Genomic DNA, 18,171 nt, shown 5'->3' with positions numbered 1-18,171 from the left:
TTCTGTAAATACTTTATTTCGTATTATAAATCAACATTGATCTGCTAGTTTCTATTCTGTTATTTCTGATTCTGGGTGTTCTTTCCAGAACTGGTGCATCTTTTTCAGATATCCTCTTCTCGTTGGACTTAATTTGTAATAGTAGATAATTATTTCTTTGTTTTCAGTCTTTGTATATTTGCGATGGGTAAACAACTTTTCTTCCAATAGTCTTGCAGCTCCTGGCTCTGGTTGCTCAGCCAACAGTCCTGAGTCCTATAGCCCACTTGTCACCAGATGTCCAGGAACTAGAACACCTAGCGCAGTCGTTACTGACCTGGGCAATGACCAATCCAGTATGAGTTTCTGTAAATTACGTCTCACCATATTGTTTATGAGAGAGACCCTCTTCGTCTGGCTCCTCTGGTGAGACCTGTCCAGTATGTTTGAACCTCTGGCATAGCTCTCATACTCCTCAGAGCACGCAAGCACTACAACCATGTCAAGGTAGTGCCTTACTGGGGGACGCTGGCCTTAAATTTGCCTTCCGCCTTGGCAGCTTGGCCCCAGGCTACTTAGATCACTTTGCTCTCCAGATATATCAACTTCACACTTCCAGAATTCCCTAGCCATCATGATCATTGAATGTTAAAATCCATATATCCAGAGAATGACAGTTTGGAACGTCTGACCTAGGTCTTTTCTGACAACAGAATCCAAGGAATCATACCTTATCCATTGGTCAAAGGTGATGATTTACAATAAACAGGCTAAATATAATCTCTTTTGAAAGATAGAAATTAAGGCTAGCTAATGGCTGTGAAAGTTCAACATAGATATGGCTTTTTAAAAGATGCTTGAAACATGCATGTTGGGGCATGCAAATACAGAAGACAGGCAATTCCATTGGACAGGTGGCACCAATGATTTACCTCTAAGACCTCCTGAAAAAGATCTTAAATTCTGGGGCGGGGGGGCAGATTACCGTATTTTTACGACTATAAGATGATACTTTTTTCTAAAATCCTTACCCTAAAAATTGAAGGGCGTCTTATTCAAGGAAGTCAGCCGAGAATCGCGCGGTTGCAAAACTGCCCATACTTTGTTTCTGCAAAGAGGCTTCTTCCTATTGCTAGCCTCCACTCATGAGTGAAATAGCTTGTCTCCCAAACAGACTTCCTCCAATCACGAGCCTGATGTAACTGACGTCAGCTGATACTGAACAAACCAATTAGAGGAAGGCTGTTTGCAGAGACAAGCTATCGGCAGTTTCACTCGTGCTTGAATGGAATCAGTTATGCAAAAGAGCCTGGAAATAGAGCTGCAGAGAGACGGTTTGGACCTCCTCCCACCGAGTGTATCAGGTAAATGTTAACTAATTGCTAAATAAAAATGTGTTCTGCACTATCTTTAAAATATTGATTTCTTAATTTTGGGTTGGAAAAGTGGGGGTTGTCTTGTACATGGGGCGTCTTATTGTCGGAAAAATACGGTAAGTTGTTGTTATGTAATTAGTCTGAGTTGTTTAGGGCTTTGTATACTAATACCATCACCATGAATTTGGCCCAGTCATTGACTGGCAGCCAGTGTATCACCAAGTACATTACAGTAATCTGGGCCTGACTTGAGGAAAAACAAGTTCAGAGATCAAGGAGAACATTCCAGTAACAAGCAGTTTGGAAGAGGATGGAGAAAAGAAAGAGTACACAGTGCAGCCCAGGCTTTGATCTAATTCATGCTGGCTGGGGAATTCTGGGAGTTGAAGTCCACAAAGCTTAAGGTTGCCAAGATTGAGAAACACTAATCTAATTAAATGACAGGTGGGTACATGGCCACGGCATGATTTCCAAAGTCTCTGCAACCAATCTATTCAGGACTTAGGTAAGAGGCCATACTGTCCCTTCCTGCATCAGAAAGAGAGAGTCAAAGGACACGTTGCCCATTCCTAGGTTATTTCTAAACACACTGGGTGCTGAAATGACCCAACCACGGCATATGACTTGCTTTTTTTTTTTTAAGTTACTTAATGGAAATGATAAATGTTTAACAAGGTCCCCTTCAGCCATGGTAGCTCACTGAGTACCAACCCTTCAAGGTAGGCCAGGTCAGGAAACAACTCCACAAGAAATACTACCTTACTGAAATAAGTTCTAGTAACAAAATCTGGAAAGCCTGACAGCATTTCCCCTGTCTTCCTTCCCTCTTATACCAAAGAAAGTTAAGGTGAAGTCAGTTTAAGTTTCTTTCTAATGTTCCCTTCCTTCCCAATCTTAGATTGTTTTGATAGCTATTGTATTCCTTCTCCAAGGTCCTCTCTGTGGTTCTCCACACCAAGTGTCTTTGAGCAAGTCATTCTCTCTCAGCCCAACCTACCTTCTTATGGGGGAGAAACAGACCATGTACTATGCTTCGATATAAGTGTATATCAAATAAAAATAATAAAAACCAATATTATTAATGTTGGTACAGGCATCTTCAAGTCTATTACTCCATCAAAGATTATTTGATGGATGAAGCTAAATTTTATATTTAATAATTCAGAATCCAACTGAAGTGTACATTTGTAGAAGCAATACTGACATCTAGTGAGTAATCTTTAAAACATTACCCAAGTATTGAAGGAATTATATCACAGTTAAAAGGCTTGAAATTTAGTGAGGATCTGGGAAGAATTTTTTTTATTCCAGCAGGAAACACACTGTGCCAACATTTTTACTGTTATTCTCATATAGACTTTTTTTTTAAAATTAAATTTGTTTGCCATCTGACTCCTGTCAACCCTGGGCAGCTCACAAGTAAAAACATTAAAAAAAAAAGATATAATCAGACACAGAAATAAGGAATAAAAGACAGAATAATAACAGAAACTGGAATAGAATGGAAAAAAGAATCCATTCCCCCTCACTAAAGGAGTGGACAAAGAGCTAGGTCGTCAAGGTCCTTTGAAACCCCAACAGGGTAGGAGCCATCCAGATCTTGGGGGGAACCTTATTTCAGAGGGCAGGTGCTGCTATAGAGAAGGTGTGTTTCTGGGGTCCCAATAGATGACATTATTTAATTGAAGGAACCCAAAGTGCACCAACCCTGCTAGATAGAATCAGTGAAGCTGTGCAAAGGCCTTCCTGGTCACTGCTGCCACCTGCTCATCAAGCAGAAGCTGTGAGTCCAGGAAGATCCCCATATTGTTTACCAACCCTGAATGTGGAAGTGCCGCCCCATCCAAGGTCAAAGATGGAATATCCCCAGATCTGGATAGCCCAAACCCCCACAGCTAGTCAGTCTTGGTAGGATTGAGTCAGTGATGGTTCCTTCCCATCCAAACCTATGTAGCCTCCAGGCACTGGGACAGAACCTCAACAGCCTCACTAGGCCTAAGGTTGAAAGATATAATTGTGTACTATCAGCATACTGATAATTAGAAAGCACACTAGAAGTTAATTTTAAAGTTTGCAAAAGCAGACTTTCCCCTTGAGTTTTTAATGCATTTGCAATCAGGTCCTTCAAATCTTCCAATGGTGCACTCATAGCTAATGTCACTGAGTCCATCCACCTTGCTGCTGGTTGTCCTCTTCTTCTCTTTCCTTCTACCTCTCCCAGCATTAGAACCTTTTCCAGAGGGCTACAGTAGGTCCTCACATAAAGTCTCGAAAGTAGGATAATTTGAGCCTGGTTATTTGTGCCTTGAGTGAGAATTCTGAGTTGATTTGTTCGATGATCCATTTGTTTGTTTTCTTGGCTGTCCATGTCTCAGGAATCTTCTCTAACACCAAATCTCAAACTCTTTGTATTCTGCTTCTTCAAAGTCCAACTTTCACTTCAATAGAGCGTCACAGGGAATACCATTGTCTGCACTATTCTGATCTTTGTAGGTATAGAGTCATCATGACATCTGGGTATCTTTTCCAAGGCGTTTATGGCTATTCTCTCAGGTGCTAGTCTGCAGCATATTTCTTGACTGCTTGTTATTTTACTATTGATGGTTAATCCTAAAAGGCAGAGGCTATCCACCACTTCAATATCTTCGTCAGTTCTAAGGCTGGTTGTTGTATCTCTGGTCTTCTTTATATTAATTTTTGGGGGACATATTAGTTTTAATTTTCTTAAGTCCCATTGTCTGCATGGGATAGTGTATTATCCCATGCAGACAATGGGATTAATTAGACTGGGTCCAAAGTATTTATTAATTCAGAAGACAGACTTGGTACCCTTGAGAAGGTTGCAGCAACCACCTAGGAAACACTGAATAGTGGAATGTGTGTTTTGCATGTAGGTCCCAGGTTAAATCCAGGCAGCTTCAAAAAATGATGAGGTACCAAGTGATAAATAAGATTCTAGAGACCCACCACCAATCTGAGTAGATCAGCCTTCCCTAACTTAGAATCCTTTAGATGTACAGCCACAACTTCCATCATCCCCAACAAGTAGTGGAATGACAGTCCAAGACTAAAACTGAGTTTAGGTGATGTTAGATTGCTACTTCCACTATCAATGCTCCCTTTGCCATAAAAATCTAGATAGGTAAAGAAAAAGGCATAAATGTATAAGTTTGCTTCTGTTCTTATAGACAGAATATTGTAATCCACTTATGTATATTTTGTCCCTTCTCTTCTATTTCATTTATAGAAGCTAAGCCACTTTTATGATGGCTCAGTTAAAACAAACACACAAAACCTAAAATCACATCCGCATTGGGATTTGCTGTATCACAGATGGGAAGTCATTCTACAAGACCGGTCCCTCCATGGAGAAAGTCCACCTTTGTGTCACTAACAGATTATATTCCAAAGGGTTATAGATGTCAGGTAGGTTAATGTAATTGAACACTCTTTTACGCAACCTTGTCCCAAGTTGTTTAGGGCTTTGTATGTTAATACCACACTTTGAATCTGGCTTTGTAGCAGAAAGGCAACCAGTGCATAACTTTTAGTGCAGGTATAATGATGCACATATAACACCTATATTTTAGTTGCTGCATTCTGTATTAGTTGTAGCTTCTGAACAAGTTCAAAAAGCAACCCCACATGGAGCATGTTATAGTACTGTAATCCACTCTTGAGGTTTCCGATACATGAATCATGTTTCCAGGAATAGGCATTGCTTGTCTACCAGCCTGGAGAGGTTCTAAGGAGTACTGAATTTGAATTGGATGTGCAACTTGGAACATAGTTTAAAGAATTCATTGCAGTAAAATCTCAGAAAAGAAGTAGTCAGTAGGCCAAGACAGCCCGGACTTAGCCTCATGCTAAGTTGTTTTCACAGTTCCCTAGATCGACAGTAACTGTCAGCCTTCTATGCTGCTCACTCACACTCAGTGGCTACAGTTATGGGCTGTAACAGGTGTTGTTGGTCTCACAACAAATCTTTCACCACTGATGTTCTAGCCATTCTCCAATCTGCTTCAGTGCTCAGCATTCCTGCGTAGGCATCTGCACCTAGCCGCAATGACACCAAAATGATGTCATAACACAAACTCTGTCCTTTTTTACTTACATCACAATATCATATAGAAATATATAAGGGCAGAGGTTGAGTTGCAGTGCATTCATTCCCATGGACACCCACATCAAAAAAGGCAAGATGACAATAATGTCTGCATAATCAAAGCCCCACCCTTTTTGTATACATGTCAACATTGCATGCAGGTGCAAAGAGATAGACTTCTATCATGTAGTCACAACAACCATCTTGGCTTTTTTTACCCCCAAGATGACCCTGATCATGACTTCATTGCACAAATGACACAATATGTTGTACAAAAATATAAGACAGTGCTATTAAAAGGTAAGCCCAGCACCATTACAGTTAAGTAAACTATTCATGCAGATGTGAAGGAGAAAGAACTGGGTCATGTACAAAACAAGAACAAAGAAAAGATAAATCAGTGAGTCAATAGACTGTTTGCTGAGGCACAGGCATCTGATCCTGTGGCAGAGATCCAGCAATCACTGTTAAAGAAGCTTCTGATATAGAAATCTTTTTCTTTACTTGTTGGTATAATTTAATCGGGTAAAGGAATAAATTTTTCCACAATATTGTGCCATTTGCAAGATGACATCATGAGGCAAATGACATCATTGTGTGATGAATGTATGGAAGCCCCTGAGTCTGTCCTTTGTACGCCTTGTTTATCGTTTAATGCCTTTGCTCAATGCAGAAAAGCTTGAACGCTGCCTTCTGTTCTCCTGCCATGGCCTGTAGATATAAATAAAGATGGCAATGAAAGCATTCCTTCCAAATCAGGAAAGTTCTTTTTCACTCTTAACAAGGAACATGACTAAGTTAAGTGCTCACTTTGCTGCCACCAATTTTACCAAAGGTTGCCTATATAGAAAGTTGTTTGCCTAGATTTAGCCTCTGGCATATATCCAAGTAGGATTGCAAGAAAATACCTATCTAGAAGTATGGACAACAGAAGATGACAGTGTGCCTGCTGACACAGTCCTTGGAGCTCACCAAGAACTTTGCCCCACTTTTTAAAAATATTCTTTTATTTAAAAGATGAATAGGAAGCTATCATGTTGAAACAAAGCACCAGCTTGTATTTCCAACAATGCTTTTGTGCCCCAAAGAGATCCCAGAAACATTCTTAGGAACCACAAATGGGGGGGAGTGCCTGCAGCCTAGTGCTTAGTTTGTTGTCATGTAAATGAGTCCTGATGGTGGGTCCTGGCAGTGGTGAGTTCATCTTTGAAGGAGGGGGTTGTCCCTGTGCCCCTTAAAAAGGCAGAAGTTCGCACCCTCCTCAAGACATTGCTGGAACCCACCATAAGGACAACTTTTTAGGGAAGGTGGTCACACAACAGCTCCAGAGGATCCTGAATGAAAAAGATCTGGACCCCTTTCAGTCTGAATTCAGGCCTAGATATGGGACAAAAACAACATTGGTCGCACTTTTGGATGATCTCTGGTGGGAGTGGGATGGGAGTAGTGCATCCATCCTTGCTCTACTTGACCTCTCAGAGGCTTTCAATACTATCAGCCATGGGACCCTTCTGGACTGGCTTCAGGGGCTCGGGGGGTTGGTGGCATTGTATTATGCTGGTTTTCTTCCTTTCTCCAAGGCCAGTTCCAGTTGGTGTTGAGTGGGGGCGAGAAGTCCCGCTCACAGCCCCTTCTGTGTGGGGTGCCGCAGGGCTCGATATTTTCTCTGCCCTATTAAATATCTCCATGAATCCACTGGGTGAGATCATCCATTGCCATGGGGTGAGGTATGATCAGTATGCTGATGATACCCAGCTATATACCTCTGCTCCTGGGGAGTTACGTGATGCTGATGTTTCTCACTGAACCCTGGCAAGATGGAGTGTCTTTGGGTTTTTGGGACTTCTGTATCTGGGGGTTTACCACCTTTGGTGCTGGATGGGGTTGCACTGCCCCAAACAGACCCAGTGCACAACTTGGGGGTTCTTCTGGACTCATGACTCCTGTTCAAAGAGCGGGTGGCAGTCATGGCCAGGAGGGCTTTTGCACAGTGTCATGTTGTGCATCAGTTGTGCCCATTCCTGGATTAGGAGGCTCTGCTCTCAGTAACTCGTGCTTTAGTCACCTCCCGAATGGACTACTGCAATGTGGTCTACATGGGGCTACCCTTGAAGAGTATCCAGAAGCTTCAGCTGGTACAGAATGCAGCAGCGTGGGCAGTTATGTGTGCTCCAAGATCTATATACATTACACCTCTGCTATGTGAGGTGCATTGGTTGCCAGTTTGCTTCCAGGTCCAATTCAAGGTGTTGGTTATAACCTTTAAAACCCTACATGGCATGGGACCTGGATATTTGAGGGACTGCCTCTCCCTCAATCTACCCATCCCATCAGATCCAGCAGGAGGGGCATGTTGTGGGTCCCATTGGCCAGGGACTGTCTTTGGGCAGGACCTAGGAGGAGAGCCTTTTCTGCCCTGCAGAACATCATTCCCCCCGAGGGGAGGTTGGCCCCAACATTGTTAGCCTTGTGGAAGGCCCTTAAAACATGTCTTTGTCAACTAGCTTGAGGATACCATGGCAGGGTGGCGTCTGTTATATAGTTAAATGACAGCTAATGGAATGCACTCTCTGTTTTTCTGCCATTTTGCTTTTTTTTTTTTAATCTTGCTTTATTTTAATTTAAGGGGACGCGGTGGCACAGCGGCTTAATGACACTGAAAGTTGCTGGCCAGAAATGGTCAACACTTCAGCGGTTCGAGCCCAGCTCCACGCAGTAGAGTGAGCTCCTGCTTCCTCCCCAGCTCCTGTCAACCCAGCAGCTCAAAAACTTACATGAGTAGATAAATGGGTACTCTCACTCCGGTGGGAGGAAAAATGCTGGTGGTGCCTTGCAAAGGAGTTGGGAGCAGTTGCCGGTAACGCGGAAGCCGCGCATGTCCGAAAAAGGCGCCAAGTAACAGAAACCCTGCCTCCTGCGCTCGCCAGCTGGGCTCTGCTCTAGGAAGGAGGCTCTGGCAAACCACTTCCAAAACATGTTGCCTTGAAAACTGCAGGGACTCGTCCAGGCAATCACTACAGAATCGGTAACAATTGAGTGGATAAAAAAAATAAAATTATTTTAATTTAAATTGGTTGTTTTAATGGTTTTATACATTCTTGTTTATTTTAATGTACGCTGCCCAGAGTCACTAAATGAGATGGGTGGCTATACAAATTTGATTAAATAAATAAATAAATAAATAAATAAGGCATTTTGTGATTAGCCACACACTCCATGGCAACTAGTTTTTGATGCTCTCAAAACTACAAATGTGCCTAGACTTAAAAAGATTGGGAAATCTTCGCTCCGCCTAATGTGTAAATCATATGTCTGTATATCTACATATCTATAAATATAGATATATAGATATATCTCCACTGTGTATCTTTCATATTCCACCAGGGGGCCTTGCAACACAATTAATATTTATGCTTCCAAAGTCTTTGCTGCAACACCTCAAAAATCATTTGATCATCAATTTGAGCAAACTACTTTTTGAAAAATATGGTGCATATTAAACCCACACGGAGACCAGATAGTCTTTTCCTTAAAGTTCTAAAATAGGCATACTTATGAAAATAACGACTTAATCTAGCTTTCATTACATTTGATTTTATTTAATAAATACATGTATATTCCAGGTAGTGGGATATGCGATGGTGGCTGAACTAATGTCTCTGGCAGGTGATTGTCAGGAGAGTTCAGTCCTGTATTAAGACAGGACCAGTATGCGTATCTCTATATGTCTCAGTCTGAACAAGAACAGAATCACCAAATGTGGGATAGGGATTTTCAGGAACTACTGCTCAAGATAGGGGATCCTAAAGTTCTTCAATAGGATAGGGCTTGGTAGGCCAGATGGGGAGGTTCTAAAAGCAAGAAATACTCAAGAGATGATATCCTTTTTTCTGCATCTTTGTATAAAAAACCTGGTTAAAGACTGGTTAACAGGCATGTTCATGCCACCATCTTGCCCTCCCCATCTGAGGTCTAGAAACTGGATTGAGTAACCTGCAAGAAAACACAGTTGTTTTCTGGGCCTTCCATACGGTGTCCATGACAGATCTCAACAACATAGTAAACTGTAAATCTTATTTTAAAATCTGCATATACTGGGGAGGGGGAGGGAGGAGGGAAGGGCATCATGCAGAGGGAGGGAAGGGCATCATGCAGACCCAGTTTAACAGAGCTTTATAGCTGTACCTGTTATGCCACAATAGACTAAGGTCTCCTTTCCAGCTGTTACCTAATATAGAGAGGAAAACCTAGGATGGTATTTAATAAATATTTGTAAATATTCATCTGCAGGACAAATAGCAGCATTGGAGGCTGGTTTTAAAAGTCACAATTCCAATTTAACATTTTGCTTGATTTTTCTGCATTCAGAGCAGTCTTTGACATGTGAGTTGTCAGTCCAAATTCCCTTAGTAATAAAGCTCTTTGCAAATACAATCATCTCTTGCACCCCAGTCATTATCTTAACTAATCTGCCCTGAATGCTGTGATCCCCTACTCTTATCTTTCCACTCATACAGTCCAGGATAGCTCTGCCTGTGAACTTCAGGTCTCCAGATATATTACTGTCCAAATTTTTAAATTGCAGGCAAGCTAGTTCCTTAGAGCTAAATACTAACAATTGTTCATGGCTTCAGAATCCTCCAAAAGTGGTTTGGCATGACCACCAAATTGGTCAGAATCTTATTTGAATTCTTGACTAATTAACATTTCAATAAAGAGAATATATGTAGCTCAGTGTTGAACTGCGGAGTCCTTGGTTGTTTGCTTGCAGACATTTCATTACAGTGGTACCTCTACTTACGAACGGCCCTACATATGCAAATTTTGAGATACGACCAGCTCCGGCCCCAAAAATTTACCTCTACTTACGAACTTGCCTCGACTTACAAACCAGATCCGTGGCCATTTGCCCTGCTGCCACGCGGTCGCGGCTTCCTGTGGGCGAGATCGCGGTAGCAAGGAGACGTTCGGTGAGGCTTGTGGTGTGTTTTGTGGCGTTTTGGAAGGTTTTGGAAGGTGTTTGGTGTGCTTGTCAGCATGGCTCCAAAGAAAATGCAGAGCAGGCTTGGCAAGAATAAGGCTTTGAAGAAAAAAGTGACGATCAAAATTAAGAAGGACATTATAGAAAAGCACGATCATGGTATTCGTGTGACTGATCTGGCCTCAGAGTACAAGATGGCAAAGTCGACCATCTCGACTATTCTGAAGAATAAAGATGCCATCAGAGGAGCTGATGTGGCAAAAGGAGTGACAATCTTAACGAGGAAGAGGACACAAGTGGTGGAAGAGGTGGAAAAGCTTTTGTTGGTGTGGCTGAATGAGAAACAGCTGGCAGGTGATAGCGTGAGTGAATCTATCATCTGTGAAAAAGCCAGGAAGCTGCACAGTGATTTACTGCGGGAAAACCCCTCTACCAGCGCAGCAAGTGAGGAATTTAAAGCCAGCAGAGGCTGGTTTGAGAAATTCCGAAAGAGAAGTGGCATCCACAGTGTGGCAAGACATGGTGAGGCTTCCAGTTCTGACAAGGCTGCTGCAGAAGCCTACCAGAAAGACTTTGAGGACTTCATGAAGGTGGAAGGATACGTCGCTCAGCAAGTGTTCAACTGCGACGAGACAGGGCTCTTCTGGAAGAAGATGCCAAACAGAACTTACATCACGTGGGAGGAAAAGGCACTGCCAGGGCACAAGCCCATGAAGGACAGATTGACCCTTTTGCTGTGTGCGAACGCAAGCGGCGACCTGAAGATTAAGCCGCTGCTCGTGTACCATTCCCAGACTCCTCGTGCGTTCAGGGACCACAATGTGAACAAGGCCAGACTGCCTGACATGTGGAGGGCCAATGCGAGAGCGTGGGTCACAAGGCACTTGTTCATGGAATGGCTGCACGAGATGTTCGCACCCAGCGTTAAAAAGTACCTGTCTGAGAACCAGCTGCCTGAAAGGTGCCTTCTCCTGATGGACAATGCCCCGGCACACCCTCCAGCCTTGGTGGATGACATGGACGCTGAGTACAACTTCATAAAGGTCAAGTTCCTCCCCCCCAACACGACACCTCTTCTGCAGCCCATGGACCAGCAAGTGATCTGCAACTTTAAGAAGCTCTACACAAAGGTGCTCTTCACCAGGTGTTTCAATGTCACTGAGGAAACATCCTTGACTCTGAAAGAGTTTTGGAAGAAACTTTTCAATGTCCTCCACTGCATCAGCCTCATTGACAAGGCCTGGGAAGATGTCACCTGCCGGACCTTAAACTCAGCCTGGAGGATACTGTGGCCAGACTGAATGTGAGTTTGAAGGGTCTGATGCAGAGGTAGTGGAGGAGATTATGTCCATGGGCAAGGGCATGGGTCTGGTTGTGGATGATGCGGACATAGAGGAGCTTGTTGAGGACCATAAGGAGAAGCTGATCACAGAAGAACTTGCTCAGCTCCAGAGTGAGCAACAAAAAGCGCTTGGCGAGGAGCATTCCACTGAGGTAGAGGAGGAGGGGGAGGAGGTGAGCAGTGATGCGATAAAATCCATCATGCAGAAATGCGTGATGCGGCTAAGAAATGCGGCTAAGAGGCAAAGAAGAGAGGAAACCCCTGAAGGAGATCTCCCCGATGTCCTTTTGGAGGGGGACTCTCCCTCCAAACAATAACTGCCTCCCCACCCCATTCTCCCTCTTCATACTGTGCTTTTTTTCATGTTTTTGTGGTTTAAAAATAAAATGCATATGTTTCAGAACTGTTTAACCGTATGTATTTACATTGAACCTTATGGGGGAAATGTGCCTCGACTTGGGACCAAATTCGGAGGGTGGGTTAGCCGTATTTACATTGAACCTTATGGGGATATTTGCCTCGTGGTGCGACCAAATTCGGAGGGCGGAATGGATTAACCATATTTACATTGAACCTTATGGGAAAATTTACCTCGACTTGCGACCAACTTGACTTGCGACCAGAGTCACGGAACGGATTAAGTTCATAAGTAGAGGTACCACTGTATTTGACTACGTAACATCATAAGGGCTAGTGAGTGTGGGGTTTGCTCCCTGTTTATATATAATAATTTGCCCTGCCAGTGTTGGTGGGGGTGTGGTTTCCTCCTCAGTGGTACCTTCATTGTTTTCTCCCTGATTATTTCTCTGCTGTTAATCCCTGCTTTCGGCTTGCCCCAACCACTGATGCCAAAGAAGCTGAAGTTGACCAGTTCTATGAAGACCTACAACACCTTCTAGAACTAGCACCAAAAAAAAGATGTCCTTTTCATCATAGGGGATTGGAATGCGAAAGTAGGAAGTCAAGGAGTAATCGGAATAACAGGCAAGTTTGGCCTTGGAGCACAAAATGAAGCAGGGCAAAAGCTAATAGTGTTCTGTCAAGAGAACAAGCTAGTCATAGCAAACACTCTTTTCCAACAACACAAGAGACGACTCTACACATGGACATCACCAGATGGTCAATACCGAAACCAGATTGATTACATACTTTGCAGTCAAAGATGGAGAAGCTATACAGACAGCAAAAACAAGACCAGGAGCTGACTGTGGCTCAGATCATGAGCTTCTTACTGCAAAATTTAGGCTTAAATTGAAGAATGTAGGGAAAACCATACTCAGGTATGACTTAGATCATATTAAGTCGGATACGACTTAACGACTGAACAACAACAACATAGATAAACCACATTTACACACCATTCAAAAGAAACAATAAAAAAGCTAATAAGAAAAAGACCAGAACATATCCTCTCCAGCAGCCTACACCCAGTTAAGCAGGGATTGTTGTTGTTGTTCAGTCGTTAAGTCGTGTCCGACTCTTCGTGACCCCATGAACCATATCGCACCAGGCCTTCCTGTCCTTCACTGCCTCCCTGAGTTGGCTCAGTTTCATGCTTATTGCTTCAGTGATGCTATCTAACCATCTCATCCTCTGCCATCCTCTTCTCCTTTTGCCTTCAATCTTTCCCAGCATCGGGGTCTTTTCCAAGGAGTCCTCTCTTCGCATTAGGTAACCAAAGTATCTGAGCTTGAGCTTCATTATCAATCCTTCCAATGAGCAATCAGGGTTGATTTCCTTTAAGATTGACTGGTTTGACCTCCTAGCAGTCCAGGGGACTCTTAAGAGTCTTCTCCAGCACCACAGTTCAAAGGCATCAATTCTTCAGCGCTCAGCCTTCTTTATGGTCCAGCTCTCACAGCCATACATTACTACTGGAAAAACCATAGCTTTGACTATGCGGATCTTTGTCGGCAAGGTGACGTCTCTGCTTTTTAATCTTTTTACTATCTAGGTTTGCCATAGCTTTCCTCCCAAGGAGCAAGCGTCTTTTAATTTCATGGCTGCAGTTTCCGTCTGCGGTGATCTTGGAGCCCAAATAAATGAAGTCCGTTACTGCTTCCATTTCTACCCCTTCTATTTGCCAGGAATTGATGGGTCCAGATGCCATGACCTTAGTTTTTTTAATGTTGAGTTTCAAGCCAGCTTTCGCACTCTCCTCTTTCACCAAGAGGCTTAGTTCTTGTTTACTTTCTGCCATTAGGGTGGTATCGTCTGCATATCTGACGTTATTGATGATTCTCCCTGCAATCTTAATTCTAGCTTGTGATTCTTCCAGCCTGGCATTTCTCATGATGTACTCTGCATATAGGTTAAATAAGCAGGGTGACAGTATACAGCCTTGTCGTACTCCTTTCCCTATTTTGAACCAATCGGTTGTTCCATGACCGGTTCTAACTGTTGCTTCTTGGCCCGCATACAGACTTCGCAGGAGACAGGTAAGGTGGTCTGGTACCCCCATCTCTTTAAGAATTTGCCACAGTTTGTTGTGATCCACACAATCAAAGGCTTTTGCATAGTCAATTAAGCAGAAGTAGATGTTTTTCTGGAACTCTCATGCTTTCTCCATGGTCCAGCGAAGGTTGGCAATTTGATCTCTAGTTCCTCTGCCTCTTCAAAACCCAGCTTGTACATCCGGTAGTTCTCGGTTCACGTACTGCTGAAGCCTAGCTTGTAGGATTTTGAGCATAACCTTGCTAGCATGTGAAATGATGTGTGATAGTTTGAGCATTCTTTGGCATTGCCCTTCTTTGGAATTGGAATGTAAACTGACCTTTTCCAATCCCGTGGCCACTGTTGCATTTTCCAAACTTGCTGGCATATTGAGTGCAGCACTTTAACAGCATTGTCTTTTAGTATTTTAAATAACTCAGCTGGAATACTGTCATCTCCACTAGCTTTGTTGTTATGGCAAGCCTAGATAGCATATTAAAAAGCAGAGACGTCACCTTGCCGACAAAGATCCGCATAGTCAAAGCTATGGTTTTTCCAGTAGTAATGTATGGCTGTGAGAGCTGTTCCATAAAAAAGGCCGAGCGCCGAAGAATTGATGCCTTTGAACTGTGGTGCTGGAGAAGACTCTTGAGAGTCCCCTGGACTGCTAGGAGGTCAAACCAGTCAATCTTAAAGGAAATCAACCCTGATTGCTCATTGGAAGGACTGATAATGAAGCTCAAGCTCAGATATTTTGGTCACCTAATGCGAAGAGAGATCTCTTTGGAGAAGACCCTGATGCTGGGAAAGATTGAAGGCAAAAGGAGAAGAGGATGGCAGAGGACGAGATGGTTAGATAGCATCACTGAAGCAATGAGCATGAAACTGAGCAAACTCAGGGAGGCAGTGAAGGACAGGAAGGCCTGGCGCAATATGGTTCATGGGGTCACGAAGAGTCGGACACGACTTAACGACTAAACAACAAATGCTTCCTAAGGCCCACTTGACTTCACTCTCTAGGATGTCTGGTTCAAGGTCAGTGATCATACCAGCATGGACATCAGGGACATTAAGATCTTTCTTGTATAGTTCTTCTGTGTATTCTTGCAACCTCTTCTTAATCTCTTCTGCTTCTGTTAGGTCCCTGCCTTTTTTGTCCTTTATCATGCCCATCTTTGCACTAAACGTTCCTTTGATATCTCCAATTTTCTTGAAGAGATCTCTAGTCTTCCCCATTCTATTGTTTTCCTCAATTTCTTTGCATTGTTCATTTAAGAAGGCTTTCTTATCTCTCCTTGCTATTCTCTGGAAATCTGCATTCAGTTGCTTATATCTTTCCCTTTCACCCTTGCTTTTCACATTCCTTCTTTCCACAGCTATTTGTAAAGCCTCATCAGACAGCCATTTTGCTTTCTTGCATTTCTTTTTCTTTGGGATGGTTTTAGTTGCTGCCTCCTGTACAATGTTACAGACCTCCGTCCATAGTTCTTCAGGCACTCTGTCTACCAAATCTAATCCTCTAAATCTATTCATCACCTTCACTGTGTACTCACAAGGAATATGATCTAAGTCATACCTGAGTATGGTTTTCCCTACATTCTTCAATTTAAGCCTAAATTTTGCAGTAAGAAGCTCATGATCTGAGCCACAGTCAGCTCCTGGTCTTGTTTTTGCTGTCTGTATAGCTTCTCCATCTTTGACTGCAAAGTATGTAATCAATCTGGTTTCGGTATTGACCATCTGGTGATGTCCATGTGTAGAGTCGTCTCTTGTGTTGTTGGAAAAGAGTGTTTGCTATGACTAGCTTGTTCTCTTGACAGAATTCTGTTAGCCTTTGCCCTGCTTCATTTTGTGCTCCAAGGCCAAACTTGCCTGTTATTCCAATTACTCCTTGACTTCCTACTTTAGCATTCCAATCCCCTATGATGAAAAGGACATCTTTTTTTGGTGCTAGTTTTAGAAGGTGTTGTAGGTCTTCATAGAACCAGTCAACTTCAGCTTCTTCGGCATCAGTGGTTGGGGCATAGACTTGGATTACTGTGATGTTGAATGGTTTGCCTTGGATACGCACTGAGATCATTCTGTCGTTTTTGAGGTTGTACCCCATTACTGCCTTTCCCACTCTCTTATTCGCTATGAGTGCAACTCCATTTCTTCTAAGGGTTTCTTGGCCACAGTAGTAGATATAATGGTCACCTGAATTAAATTCACCCATTCCCGTCCATTTCAATTCGCTGATTCCCAAGATGTCGACGTTCAATCTTGTCATCTCATGTTTGACCACATCCAGCTTGCCTTGGTTCATAGATCTTACATTCCAGGTACCTATACAATATTGTTCTTTACAGCATCGGACCTTCTTTTCGCTTCCAGATACATCCACAGCTGAACATCCTTTCGGCTTTGGCCCAGCCGCTTCACTCTTTCTGGAGCTACTTGGAAATGCCCTCCGCTCTTCCCCAGTAGCATATTGGACACCTTCCGACCTGAGGGGCTCCTCTTCCAGCATCATATCTTTTAGCCTTTTAACATTGTCCATGGGGTTTTCTTGGCAAGGATACTGGAGTGGGTTGCCATTTCCTTATCCAGTGGACCACATTTTGTCAGAACTCTCTGTCATGACCTGTCCGTCTTGGGTGGCCCTGCACGGTATAGCTCATGGCTTCACTGAGTTATGCAAGCCCCTTCGCCACGACAAGGCAGTGATCCATGAAGCGGGGTTTATCTATATCTATATCTATATTAACAACCAACTTAGAGAACACCAAAGACTCCATAATTAATGTTTCCAAATGAGTGCAGTTTCATTAGTAACATATTATTGTAATTCAGCCAAGGAGGTTGATGGGGGTTTGCAAAGTATGAATCATTGCAGATAGTGTGTCATGACTCAGAAAAGCCGTAGCTGATAAATCAACGAAAATTGGTTAAAGATTATGTGAGCCATCAAGGCTAAGAAAGTAACCTCTTTTCTCCTTGTGTTACCTTCTTTTGGGGGGAATTGCTGACCCATCCAAAACAAGACATACAGTTTTCTACACTCAGAAATTACTCCCCCCCCCCACACCCAGTTCTTCAGTTTTTGTCAGGATTCAAGTTCAGTTTATTGGCCTTCCTCAGCCTACTAAAAAATTCAGAATGTGCACCTACAGAGACTTATTTGATTTAGATAACAGCAATAGTGCAAAGAAGAATGACTTACAAATGATCTAATAAATACATACCACATCTGGGCTGCAAAACCTGGATGCCCGCTAGATGGTAGTAAAAAGCACAGAAACCCCTGCTCTATAGCAATCATCCAGTTGTTTGTTGCGATCATCCCAGATACCTCCATATAAATAAACAGGACTTTGAGATAGGTGCAAAGCTACTGAATGAACTTCATGGCTGAGTGGGGATCCAACCACTGTACCGGCCTGATATTCTAATCACTCCATCACGCTTAAAGAATCCATACATCTCTCAGATATGAATTGCTAAACCTGGCATGGGAAATGTGTGGAATTGCTTATTAACCGTCTCCCCCACCCAAGCTAAAGGACATTGTAGGGTTTAGGATGTAATTTTATTTATTTAAGTTTATATACCACTTTTTTTCACGAACTCAAGGCTACATATATATATGTAGATATGTACACATTTCCAATTTTACTGCTACACAGAACTGAGTTTTGATAGTGGAATGTGACCTTGAATCTGGTCTTCTCTGTTCCAATCCAACAAATGGAATCTCTAGGGCTTGCAAGTCGTTCAGAAGGCTGCTTTGATTGTGGCAACAGTTCAAAGAAAGTGCCATTTCTTAAAGCAAGGTGGCAATTAAAGTTTTAGGACAGTCACTTCCCAGATCATCTGTGCATAACACCTCCACCAGGGTTACCACCAGAGTGAAATAAAGTGTCTTCCCGACTTGGACAAACATATACACATGATCTGAGAAGACTCTCAAGGCAGC

The 18,171-nt window shown here is 42.8% G+C and overlaps 1 long non-coding RNA gene across 1 annotated transcript; it reads left to right on the top strand.

Annotated features, from left to right (window-relative positions):
* Window positions 1-1,067: 1,067 nt before the first annotated feature.
* Window positions 1,068-8,531, top strand: LOC148214685 (uncharacterized). Its single transcript, XR_015797667.1, has 3 exons — window positions 1,068-1,343; window positions 4,603-4,781; window positions 8,087-8,531. It is a non-coding gene; the product is annotated as an uncharacterized LOC148214685 (long non-coding RNA).
* Window positions 8,532-18,171: the final 9,640 nt, after the last annotated feature.

Source organism: Python bivittatus, unplaced genomic scaffold, assembly GCF_059951505.1.
Source record: "Python bivittatus isolate LINGU-HERP-01145 unplaced genomic scaffold, Pbiv_v1 ctg000580_np1212, whole genome shotgun sequence".
NCBI classification, from domain to species: domain Eukaryota; kingdom Metazoa; phylum Chordata; class Lepidosauria; order Squamata; family Pythonidae; genus Python; species Python bivittatus.
This window is presented reverse-complemented; position numbering and strand designations above follow the sequence as displayed.